The 13,170-nt window shown below is 38.5% G+C and overlaps 1 protein-coding gene across 5 annotated transcripts in view; it reads right to left on the bottom strand.

Annotated features, from left to right (window-relative positions):
* JAKMIP2 (janus kinase and microtubule interacting protein 2) overlaps positions 1-5,578 on the bottom strand; it is a 161,835-nt gene extending 156,257 nt beyond the window's left edge. For all 5 annotated transcript variants that reach the window (XM_082726020.1, XM_082726022.1, XM_082726023.1 and 2 more), the window contains exon 1: positions 5,265-5,578. The gene's annotated coding sequence lies outside the window, so the exon portion shown is untranslated. The remainder of the gene's footprint in view (positions 1-5,264) is intronic.
* Between the last annotated feature and the right edge of the window lie 7,592 nt (positions 5,579-13,170).

Raw genomic sequence — 13,170 nt, 5'->3', positions numbered from 1 at the left:
TTAAAAGATAAAATTTCACTGTACTGGTATATATTGATTTAAAGCAAAATGTCTTTAGTGTGACAGATCTCACTTTCCTGCAAGCTAATTAATTTTAAAGGACATTTCCCAAATGTGGAATGATAGTTCAGATGGCATAATTTGCTCTTTGGCCAGGGCTGAATTGCCAAACAGTCAGACACAAAGAATGTGCCTAGTGCATTAGCAAAAAAGGGAAAACACCAAAAAAAAAAAAAAAAAAAAGACTATTTTTTGAAATTTCAGAGAAGTGTAAAAGTATTTGCATAGGAAAAATATTAGAAAGTTATTGAACTGATGTACACTTTTTATTTTTATAGATTTATTTATTTATTTTTTGAGAGTGAGTAGGGGCCATGCAAGCAGGGGTGGGAGCAAAAGGAGAGAGAGAGAAGCAGACTCCCCAGTAAGCACAGAACATGACAAGGGGCTCAATTTCACCACCCTGAGATCATGACCTGAGCGGAAACCAAGAGGTGTTTGCTCAACTGACTGAGCCATACAGGCACCCCCTGATGTATACTATTCAATGATTTAATATCATTTTTAATTTTAAGAACATGTAGGTGAAAAGATGCTTGGGGCATATAGGTAAGAGGTATGGCTGAGTTTTTTTTCAAAAGTCCAGGATCTACAGGAATCTTAATTTGGTCCTAAGCATAGAAAAAAATTATGTTACCTCCTAACCTGGATGTTACTAAAAATAAAGACAATACTTAGCCATAAAATAAGGACACATCAATCCAATAAAGTTCTGATCAGCGGAGGCTGATACCCTAAACATACATTTAGTCTATTTAGCAATTCAATATGATCAAAGAACAAATCATGACACCTGACATATTAAAAAAATTCAAATAAAATGAGTCACTTTTAATACAGATTTGTTATATTTGATATTTTTAAATTCTAATTAGCAAGATAATATTTTAAATGTTCTAACATGGCAGATTTGGGCTCATGGGATTTGGAATCCAGGTCCAATTAGACCATTTACCAAACCCAAACTTGGACCAGTCTAACTTCTCTGAGCCTGTTTCTACTTATTTAAAATAGTTATGATGACACCGTTTTCCTGGCACAATAGAATCTGGGGGAATAGTAGATGAAAAATAAAGAATGTAAAATGACTTTGAGAACTATAAAAGATTATAAGGTGTAATGGTGGTACTTACTACAACTATATTGTTTTCACGTCTGTATGTCTTATATACCCCAAGGAAATTCTATGTTCCTAGTATATGCAAATTGTTCTAGTCATATAAGAGCTCTACAAATAGTCTAATTATATGATTGCTCTTGTGTAAAAAGATTTTTTAATCAATAGAGTAATATCTGGGATATACAAAAAGGAGGAATTATACTGACCTCTCATAGTAACACTCAAGTATAAATCTGGTTTATTTATTTCAGATAAAAACAGACTGTTGAATTATGCTGAAACTTCCATGATATATTTGGTTTTCTTTTTACAATCATGGAAAATAAAGAATTAATCCTTTTATGAACCTGTGAGAAATACAGAAAATGGTTTTGTCTTTTCAGATATTTTCTAAGTCATCCTGATGGAGAGCAGAAGCATGTATCTAAATTAAAATATGTTCTGAGGGGGGCACCTGAGTGGCTCAGTGGGTTAAGCCTCTGCCTTGGGCTAGGGTCATGATCCCAGCCAGGGTCCTAGGATTGAGCCCCACATAAGGCTCTCTGCTTGGCGGGGAGCCTGCTTCTCCTTCTCTCTCTGCCTGCTGCTCTGTCTACTTGTGATCTCTCTCTCTCTCTCTCTCTCTCTCTCTGTGTCAAATAAAAAAAAAAAAATGTTCTGAGGTCACTTGAAGAAATAAGGAACATCCTATCACAAAGTGAGGAATTAGATAACGTATGTTTTACTCTAATTAAAACAAGTTTTACTAAACTTTAAATGCCAGTCAAAATATTTAATATCCCAATAAGAATGGCATTTCCAAGACAGTGTTTGAGAAATCAAGAAATAATCAAATTTGAATATTGCTAAATAATACATTTAAGCAATAACCTGCAAGTATCTTTCATATACTTTGTTCTTTCTGACATCACCTTCAAGGCTCTTGAATTATTTTGTATCTAGACCCCACTCAACTCCATTTTAGTTTTCAAAATTAGCCATACAAAATGGAATAATTTTAATATGGCTGTTAAACATCACGTTCCACAAAGTTGCTGAAAAAGGACTCTTATGAAGAGGCCAGTGTTCAGTTCCCTGCATCCTGACAAGGTAACATATAATATTTTCCAAGTAGATGGTCAACCAATTTCTTTAAAAATATTCATATTTTGTAATTTAGAAGCAAAATGGAGTCTTACTGTTAGAGATCTAGAAGTGCCAGATATTAAACAGCTAAAGCACACTCTAAAATGGACAATTTATACTAGAAAAAGCCAGAGAAGTTCTTTTTTTTTTTTTTAAGATTTTATTTATTTATTTGACAGAGAGAAATTACAAGTACACTGAGAGGCAGGCAGAGAGAGAGAGAAGGAAGCAGGCTCCCTGCTGAGCTGAGAGCCCGATGTGGGACTCAATCCCAGGACCCTGAGATCATGACCTGAGCCGAAGGCAGCGGCTTAACCCACTGAGCCACCCAGGCGCCCCCAGAGAAGTTCTTGAGAAAGAATCTAGTCTATGCCATCCCAAATAAATGCATATCTAGAGAATACTTTCAGAGGTTTTTATGAAGAATGCACTGCTTTATCTGGTTGCCCAGTTGACAACTCAACTTTGCTATCAGTAAGTTCCACATTCTGTATTTCTATTCTTCATTCTTCCTAATGAAGTTGAAGCTCATTGACTGTATTTTAGGTTCCAAACAACCCCCAGCTCTTCTGAAGCAAATGACTGTCAACTCTCAATTTTCTCTTCTTCTAATGAAATAATCCTAGGCTCCTTACCCTTTGTTAGAGAATACAACCTGTAGTCTTTAAACACACTTGACTTTTGTGTGGCCTCTCAGTAAAGGCCATATAATTGTCTCAAGCTGTGGGATCAAAAACTAGGTATAAGAGTCCCATCAGGATCTGACCACATAGGTAAAACATGCTACTACTGAGAGTTCTGTGCTGATAGCCTACAGTCACTGACCTCTGACTAAACTGTACCAACTTCACCTATAAAACCACAACCCAATGAAAACTCAACACAAAGGAAATAAAACAAAGCCCCAAGATAGCTGCTTTCATGCATGAAACAGGGTCAACTGCGTCTTTACTTCTTAAAGCTTATTATAGATACATCTGAAATCTTAATTTTTGAAAGTCAAAGTTATCATTTAAAAGATTTAGGATGCAGTGTGTTATAAAAATTTTATGTGACATATAAGCCCAGTACTTCTTTCCTTGCTCTACTTTATTTAGTTATAATTAGGCACATGATAGCATGACTTTACAGTGTTGTGAATCTATATAATATATAATGTGCTGTGAGTATATTAAATCCATGTTTCCATTAAGTCTCCCTATATATAAACCAAATGGAACACTTATTCTCTGAGAAATTAAAACTATAAACTTCATTCAAATACATGTAAAAATTTTAAATGAAGAAGGGGCAGTGAATAAAATAAAATGCAAGATCAAGATAAAAAGTGTTTCTTTACATTGTAAAAAAATGTTTGCACTGACAATGATATTGTTTGAGAAGAGATCGATGGAAAAAACTAGACCATATGATGAATGCAATACACTTTTACCTGCAAGGATTTTTCTGGCTTTAATTCAATGAAATCCATTCTCCTGAGTAGTAATGGAGTCCTGTACCCTACTCATATCCTGCATCTTCAGTCTCCTGAGCTGCCTTAAAGCCTTGACATAATAAAAGGTCAAACAGATCCTAGTAAGCATTTGTAAACTACACAGCCCCCCATTTCAGGCTACCTGCCATACATTCTCTTGCTAAGCTTTGCTCACTCTCTTGTTTCATTTCATTGTATAAGCAGGCTAATTTGGAAATAGCTAGGGTATTTGGGAACACCTAGATTTTCAAAACAATCCCACTTTCCTACGTAACCACCTAAAGAAGTGACCCAAAATACAATATTTGAGAGAACTGTAAAATGGTGCCTGGATACTGAAGGAATGAAGACCAAATAGCAAGCACCACTATCAAATAAAATGAATGCATTTCACCTTCCAGCTCATGTGTGCTTCCTGGACACAAGGCACAAACATGAAAGGGATGGAGCAGAATTTCAAGAAAACTGATTTGTTTCAACATTTACTTGGCAAGATGCTGGACACAAAATAATATCTCAAGCCACCTCCCTTTCCCATTATTGTAAATTCAGGGCTCTCAAGTCACCCCCCACAAAACCAATTAAAAATGAAGAAAAGGGGCAGGCTATGAATTCGCATCTAGTGCTAAGATACAGATTAAATGATAAGCATCTGTCCTAATTGGTCACAATGAAACTAATGGACAATAACAAGAAAAAATCTCACATTAATCCAAATGAAGCAAGTGAATAATATAAACCAGAACCACAGTTTCAAAAATATTCAATTACCTCCAAGCATGCAAGGGCATTTATAACCCATAAATATGATTGCAGAGCACAGTATGCATATAAATGTATTTCATAAATGCACTACTTATGCTAAGAAACATGTGTATATATGGATATGCATTTCCATAGGCTACACATTTGCATGTTCACAATCACATCTACCTACTTAAAAATCAAACTCTATCCAGCAAATGCTTTCTCAACAAGAGTACATCAGAATATGAAGTAGAATGCTAAATTCTGAGGCCACCTTTTCTTAGCGATGAAGGAAATAAGCAAAATCACCTCATAATTAGGCCGGGAAGCTTCGGAGGCACCAAATGGGTTTTTTAAGAAGGCCCAACCCTGTATGTGAGAGCTGCAAATTAAACGAGTCCTTTCAATAACACCCATTTCTTGTTAGCTCTTTTCCCACCCCCTGATTCTGCTGCTAAGCTTGGAAGGAAAGGAACCAAGTGGCTCAGTCTGCATTCTGAGCCAGTTCAAGATAAAATCAGAGCACCATTTTTTTTTTTTTTTTTTTTTAAACACAGCGGATGCTTTCTTACTTCTCTCTTCCTGGCAACCTTCCTCTCTCTCCATCCCTATCTCTGTCTCTACATCTTCCTCTCCTACTCGGAGGGAGTCATTGTTCAAGTGCTGGCCACAGATGTACACAGAGGTCTTTTAACCGGCAGCCAAACGAGGAAGACAGCCCCACAGTCTCCTACTTACCATGCTGAGACCTGGAGAAGCTGTTGAAGGGAGGGAAAGATGCAAACTGAATCCATTTTCCTTGTGACCGTGTCGGATGCAGCCTCCGAACGCAACATCAGCACTGCTGCTGGGATTTTGTTCCCTCACTCTCTGGTTGGCGATGGTACGAAGAGGAACCACCCTTCCAGCCTCACTAGAGCATCAGCAGTCGAGGCGGCAGGAGCAGCGGCATCACCACTTGGCCTCCTCCCTCTCGGAGGATGGGGTGAGCTCAGAAGCAGCCAGGAACTTGCAGCAGACACCTCCTCTGGCTCCTCCTTTCCTGCCCCTCCCCCAAAGCCCCACCCCTGCTGCGGTAGAGGCTGCCTGTCCCGGCAGCTGCTGGTTGTCATGGCAACGACCAATGGTGAACCACCAGACTAAGGGGGAGGGGAGATGGGTGAAATGAGCTGCAGGGGCTGGAGGGTAGTGAATTTGTGCTGCTGCCCTCTGGGATGCTCTTGGTCTCTCCTACCTGGACTCTGGGTCTTTAAAAATGGGGCAAGGGTGTACAGGCACAGGAAGAGAATAATTTAAACGTAGTCTAAATCAAAACTGAAACATACAAAATAACTTAGCTATTTTTTGCACTTACTATGGTTTTCCAACAAAATGTATTACAATTTGCCATCAGAAAAAAATAATAACAAATGGAGAAAATCATATCACGTACTCGGGATATTATAATTATTCCAAATATGTTTGTCTCTGATAGTATCTTTTACTCAATGTCACTCAAGGTTGTTAAAAGGCAAAGTAAGTGGCTGGACTGCAATAAAGTAAGTCTGAGTCCTTAACACTACTCTCTGCTTGTTCTTCTCAAGTGAGTCACTTGGTCTCACTGTTTTGCCAGTTCTCTCTCTGAACAGGACTTGGAGGTATTTGGTACCCCTGTGGAAAAGTAAAATGGAACAGAGGGAACAGAAATTTCTTGAGCAACCACAGGGTTCTCACGAGCACCAACCAGCTTGTGGATAGTTCCAAGCCTTTGTAATATCAAACTCCTGGAGTGTTAAATTCCCTGCAAAAAATTCTAAGCCATTTTCATGGACACCATTTTCATGGATGCCTTTTTGGTGTTCCCAAGCCAGCTGGTAATCAGGGTGGTAGGCAGGAAAAAAAAAGTGAAATCAGCAGTGTTCTGAGTTCTTTGTGAGTTTTGTTTCTAACTATAAATTATAGATAACACAAGTATTTATCTCATGCAGTAGTTGTAAAGAGCAAATGAAATAATGCATCAACAGCGCTTGGCATATACTAAGAATGCAAATAAATGTTTACTAATAGTAGTGGTGGCAGTAGTAATACATTGTAGCTGCCTCTTAATTCAAGGGATCAAGGCAATAACATGGCAAATTCAGACAAGGCAAAAAATTAAGGTGAGGAAACAATAATGATAGATGTGTTGGTGATGATGATGGCAAAGTCAGAAAGATCCTGAAAGAATAAAGGTTTTCTAAAATGGGACAGTCGAGGATACTCTAAAAGACTCTTAAAGGACTTAGATAAATTTCCCAAATTCACACAGCTAATTAATGATAGGACCACAATGAAAACTATGACCCTTCTAATAGTAACATTTGCTCCCCCCTAATCATTACAGTTTTCTGCCACTCCTCCATGGAATGGAGATACCTTTTGTTCTTAACCCATAGGGTTATTTATAAGTTCAAATAGGGTTAATGTAATTTTTAGAGTCAGACAGCCTGGGATCCATTTCCGTTGCCAGTATTTACTATAGATATGACTTGACACAATAATTAATTTCCCTGAACAGATGTTTTTGGAAATAATCATAGAACCTCATGGATTCCTCATAAGAACTGAACAGAATGATGTATGTAGAGCATTAACACAGTGTCTAGTACATAGTAACTGTTCAATAAATGGTAGCTATGATTATCTATTGCTCGTTCTTAAATAATTAATATTAAAATGTAAGGTTTTTTTCCTTAGGTGGGGTCACTCTTGATGCCAGGGCCTTATTCGAACAAAACTAAATAGAAGGTAATTAGGTGGTCAAGGAAAGGGCTGCAGTCATCCTCACTACCATCCTTGGACTCACCTCTTGGTCCTCTCCTGAGGGAAGTCTGCATCCTGCTCTGTGCAGCTAGTGGTTCGTGCCTCCCACCAGAGACTGAGCAACCACACAGTCTGCGCATACGTCTACATGAGCATCACGTAACAGTAGTCATGCAACAGGAAGGAATGGGTTGTCTTGCTTTTTTTTTATTCTTCTCTGTATTTCACCTTCTGCTGTCTCCACAGAGATGGTCATCTAAGTAAGCAGAAAGGAAGGCTTCGGGTTGTAGAAGCTCAGACATGTCTGGGTGACAGAACCCGCCCCACCAGGCTGGTGAGGGAGCGTTTCATCTTTCACGCCAAGAGGTAACTTGGTTGAGTGAGCCATTCCAGTTTTCTCTCCTCCCATCAACACAGGCAGAATCAACTGAGGGAGAAAACGAAGTTTGGTGTTCAAACAATTTAGTCATTCAAATGCTCTCCCATCTTCCTTCTGCCATATCCATGAAGCACTGTTATCATTATTTTGTAATAGTTTTTTAAAAATGTTTAATTATTTGCCATTTATTTACTTTATTTGTTATTTTAAAATGAAATCTGTCTCTGCCTTCGCTAGAATATAAATAAAAATAAGCATCATAAAGAGAGTGTCCTCAGAGAAAAGAACTCAAAGCAAAACCATACATTTTGGAAGACTGAAAGAGACACTAATTTTATCTGTAATTTTTTTTGAGTTTTCAAATTTCATTCCTTCTCTCCATTGTCATCTCCTCTCTAATCATGCTCTATTTTTCCATGGTATTTGTCATCTTCTAATATTACGCTCTACTATTTATTTGTGCTTCTACATTTTTTGTTATCTTTTTCTCTCCATTAGAATGTAAGCTATGAAACAGCAGGGATTTTTGTTTGCTTGTCTGTTTTTGAACAGTTCCTGACCTCTATTAGGTGTTCCATAAATATTTGTTCAATGAATAAACCAGTAAATAAACAAAATAACAACTTCTGCCTTGAATCATGTCTATATAATGTTATAATGTCTATATAATGTTATATAATGTCTATATAATGTTATAATAGTATTTGTCCAGTTATGTATTTTTATATTTCTCAAAATTAAAAACTAAGATAATGATACAAAGCACCTTATTAGCATAATGCATATTAGCATAATGTCTGATACGTATTTTAAATATATATAGTTATGAAAATGGAAACGTTTGCTCATGCATATTCAAAGCCATCTAGCATATCGCCGGTAGTATGTATCATGTTATTTGAGAAATACTGATTTTGTTCTAAGAATGTCTTCTCCAGTAGTACTAACAGTAAGCAGACTGTCTACCTCCTCTGGGACCATTCCAATTTTGACTTCTGGATTTTATGAGATGTCTGAAAAAGTACAGGGTGTGGGGTCTTGGCTTCAAAAGCAGCATTAAATTTTCAGGAGAAACCACAGCATAATGGGAGGAAGCTGCAAAGTGTAGGCTCTGAAGACCGACTTTTTGGAATGAGTTCATGCTTCACCATTTGTTTCCTGAATGACCTTGGGCAAGCTGCTTAATTTTTATATGCCTCAGTTTCTTCATTATATGACATGCTAGCAGTACCTACTTCATTGAATTGTTCTGAAGAGCAAAGCTTTTTGCTGCAAAAACTAGCAAGTACCTGGCATGGAATAAACAATAAATAATATGCAGCTCATATCATGATAAATACTATTTTAAATAACTATGGTTATGTATGCATATCATTCTGGATGTTTGCAAAACACTCAAGGTTATTCTAAAAAACTGTTATGACTGCAGACGAACTTTTAGCAGACCATGAGGATTTCTAGAGATGTTTATCTCAGAGATAGGCCAATGTCTTGAATTCCCCCAAAAAGGGGACCAAAAAGGGATAAGTCACCGTCAGAAGTGAACATTTATTCTTTGTCTACTCTGTAAGAGGTTATTAACATATTATGTATTTACAGAGAACATTAATGTGAGCTGTCAGGATCTTTCTGAGTTCATTAAGAAAAAAAGACATCATTTGGACCTCAATGAATATCCTTTATCAATACTGCCAGTAATGGCGTATCTGCTAGCCAGTTGGTAGAGTATGTGACTCTTGATCTCAGGGCTGTAAGTCTGGGGATAGAGATTACTTAAAAGAAAATAAAATCTTTAAAAAATGCTACCAGTAAGCAAAAATATTAGAACCCTCCCATGAACTCCATATTCCTAAGGCCAACCATCTTATGAATAATTGCCTGCATAGTAGGTGGACGCACTGGCCTTTGCTACCTTGTTTCATCTGGCTGTGCCTTCCTTATCCCAATTCTTCAATCTTAATGATTTCTCCATCACCTCCTCTGGGGAGTCTTCAATGATACTAGGATTAGCATTAGAAGTGATGTTCAATTGAGGGTTTCGGAGGGGAGAGGGTGGGGGTTAGGTGAGCCTGATGGTGGGTACTAAGGAGGGCACATATTGCATGGAGTACTGGTTATGGTGCATAAACAATGAATCTTGGAACACTGAAAACATAAAATTAAATTTAAAAAAAAAAAGAAGTAAAGTTCCCATTGTCCCCATCACATCTTTATTGCTGCCCTCATGATGCTAAATGGCAAATAGCTTTTTCTTTCTTTTTCTTTCCTATTTGACTGTAAGCACTCTGAGGTCAAGAATATACTGTTCATTCATTTATTGCTATGCCAACCTAACAAATATTTATTGCTAGCTGCTACTGTGTACTGTTTTAGGGGCTAGGCATATAGCTGTGAATAAGACAACATTAACACATTCTCCGTGGAGATAATAATCTAAGAGGAAAGACAGACTACATAATTAAGTGTAATTAAATTATGTTGAGGGCTACAACAGAGAACCATTGGAAGTTCTGATATAAAGGGAAGATAAAACTGACTTTAGGAGCCCAAGGAAGATATTACTGGAGGGATAATAAGGTAGGGTAGGAACAATTGGTTTCAGGAGAAGGGAAGAAAATGTGAGAAGAATATGCAAGTAATTCATGTTTTATTTAATGTTCGCACCTAGCATAGTATCTGTGCATATTACGGGCACTTACGTGTTTGTTGAAAGAATTTGCCTCCTTTCCCCCCAACAACTCACACACATAAGCACATAACTTCTTTCCATTATGTTTTGTTTCTGTTAATTTATTTGAGAAGTTAGTTTGTCAATAGCTAAGGAGCTGGCTGACTATGTAGGATGAGAAGAAATGAAGGGGGGTCGAAAGAGTAACTGTTTTTACAGTAGAAAAAGAGGTGTAATGCTAACAGTGACCACTGTTCCATTACAGATTTATTAAGTAAGATTTACATGAGAATACAAACCTTTGCTTTGATATTGAGATATGAAATAGTTTTTCCCTTTCAGGTCCAGGGCAATTGTGTATTACCCAATGGCAGACAACAGATGGACTTAAGTTATCAGCAAATCAGGGACACCAAAGAAATGAGAAAAGTTCCATTTCAGTGGTCTTTTCCAAAATACTGCAATCAGAAAATCTACAAATAAGCTGGTTTGACTTCAGAATAAATGCAAGTTTAATTTTTTTTAATAAACCTGTCACCTATTATCTATAATCTATCTTCTATTTATTTATCTCTTTAGATCCAGTATCTAATAGTGATTATCATTTTTTTTAGATTTATTTATTTATTTATTCATGTGACAGACAGAGATCACAAGCAGGCAGAGAGGTAGGCAGAGAGAATGAGAGGGGGAAGCAGGCTCTCTGCTGAGCAGAGAGCCCATGTGGGGCTCGATCCCAGGACCCTGGGATCATGACCTGAGCCGAAGGCAGAGGCTTTAACCACTGAGCCACCCAGGTGTCCCTGCAAGTTTAATTTTAATTTTAGCATGGTTTTTACATTTAGTTGTCTATGGGAGGCACCATAATTTTCAAAATTCTTATAGTGCCTAGTAGCTTAAAACATCTCATTACACACAGCACTAAGAGTAGAGAACTTAAGCTATATAACATAAAAAGCACATACATCCCAGAGTGAACTTTCTTTTCTTTTTTTTAAGATTTTATTTATTTATTTGACATACAGAGATCACAAGTAGGCAAAGAGGCAGGCAGAGAGAGAGGAGAGAGAGAAGCAGACTCCCTGCTGAGCAGAGAGCCCAATGTGGGACTGGATCCCAGGACCCTGGGATCATGACCTGAGTTGAAGGCAGAGGTTTTTGTTTTTGATTTTGTTTTTTAAATATATTTTATTTATTTATTTGACAGAGAGATCACAAGTAGGCAGAGAGGCAGGCGGAGAGAGAGGAAGAGAAGCAGGCCCCCCGCCGAGCAGAGAGCCTGATGTGGGGCTTGATCCCAGGACCCTGGGATCATGACCTGAGCTGAAGGCAGAGGCTTTAACCCACTGAGCCACCCAGGTTTCCCCAGAGTGAACTTCCATGATGGAGTTTACCATTTAGTGGGTGGGGCAGCCAAAGAACAAGAAAACAAACCAGTAAAGTAACAGCAAATTTTCATGTGGTTCCTGGGTGGCTCAGGCAGCTAAGCATCCAACTCTTGATTTTGACTCAGGAGATGATCTCTGAGTCCTGTGATCAACTCCCACCTCAGGCTCTGCATTCAGTGTGAAGTCTGCTTGAGATTCTCTCCCTCTGACCCTAACCACTCCCCCACAAGGCGCACATGTGCGTGCGCACTCTCTCTAAATAAATAAATTAAATCGTCTTAAAAAAATAGCAAATTTTCACAAGCAATGAACTACAGAGGAAGATGAGGAATGGGGGTGGGGAGAATGGGCATGACTCATTATGGAGGCGGCATTTAAACTGAGAAATGAAGTATGGATTATGGCAGTCATGAAGGAGCTGAGAAAAGAGAGGTTCACATGGAAGGCTGAGCTCTGAGGAGAAAGAAAACCAGGAATAAGAAATACTTTTGAAGGTCTGTATAGCTGGAAATGGTAAGCATGGTGGAAAGTGGTAAGAAGGGAGGTTGGGAAGGTGGGCAGGAACCAAATTATGCAGCACCTTGTAGCCCACTGTCAGGTAACTGGGGTTTTTTGTAAATGTAGTGAAGAGCCATTGAAGAGTTTAAATTTCGTTTAAAGTACTGTGGGGAAGGAACTGGTGGTGGGTAAAAGTGGATGCCCTTAGGGTGCTGTGGACATCTAGGCTGGAGGTGATATAGGTTATATGAGGTAGTAGCAGGGGATATAGAAAACACTGGACTATTTTGAATGAATGCATTTTAGAGGTGGCACTGTGAAGACTTTCTGGTGGATTGGATCCTGGGGCTGAAGGTGAGGGAGATAGCAAGATCATTTCTAAGTAGACAGCCAACACTGCCATTTCAGAGGTCACACTGGTCCCTTCTATAGGGACGAAAGGCCTCAGTGCTCTGACTCTGGGAAAGTGTGGGGAAACATAAAGGGGTTCTAAGTGCCTCACTTCCAGGGCCCTTTCCTCCCTCCCTCCTCAGACTTAGTGCTCTGGAGAATTAGGCTTTAAGGACCAGAAGAATCTGTGCACTAAACAAGTCACCAATGAGCTCATGGCAATGGAAGCAACTTGGCTGAGAAGGGTAGATGAGGTCTGGAAGAATACCATAATTTAGATTCAGAAAATTCCCCAAATCTGGAGAAGTGGATTGCCATCAAGAAATGGCCTTCCTTGATCCTGGAAATACAAATCAAAACCACACTGAGATATCACCTCACACCAGTCAGAATGGCTAAAATTAACAAGTCAGGAAACAACAGGTGTTGGAGAGGATGTGGAGAAAGGGGAACCCTCCTACTGTTGGTAGGAATGTAAGTTGGTGCAGCCACTCTGGAAAACAGCATGGCAGTTCCTAAAAAAGTTGAAAATAGAGCTAC

Source organism: Mustela nivalis (genome assembly GCF_964662115.1).
Source record: "Mustela nivalis genome assembly, chromosome: 3".
Taxonomy (NCBI): Eukaryota; Metazoa; Chordata; class Mammalia; order Carnivora; family Mustelidae; genus Mustela; species Mustela nivalis.
Note: the sequence above shows the minus strand (reverse complement) of the source record. Positions and strands in the feature narration are given on the sequence as shown.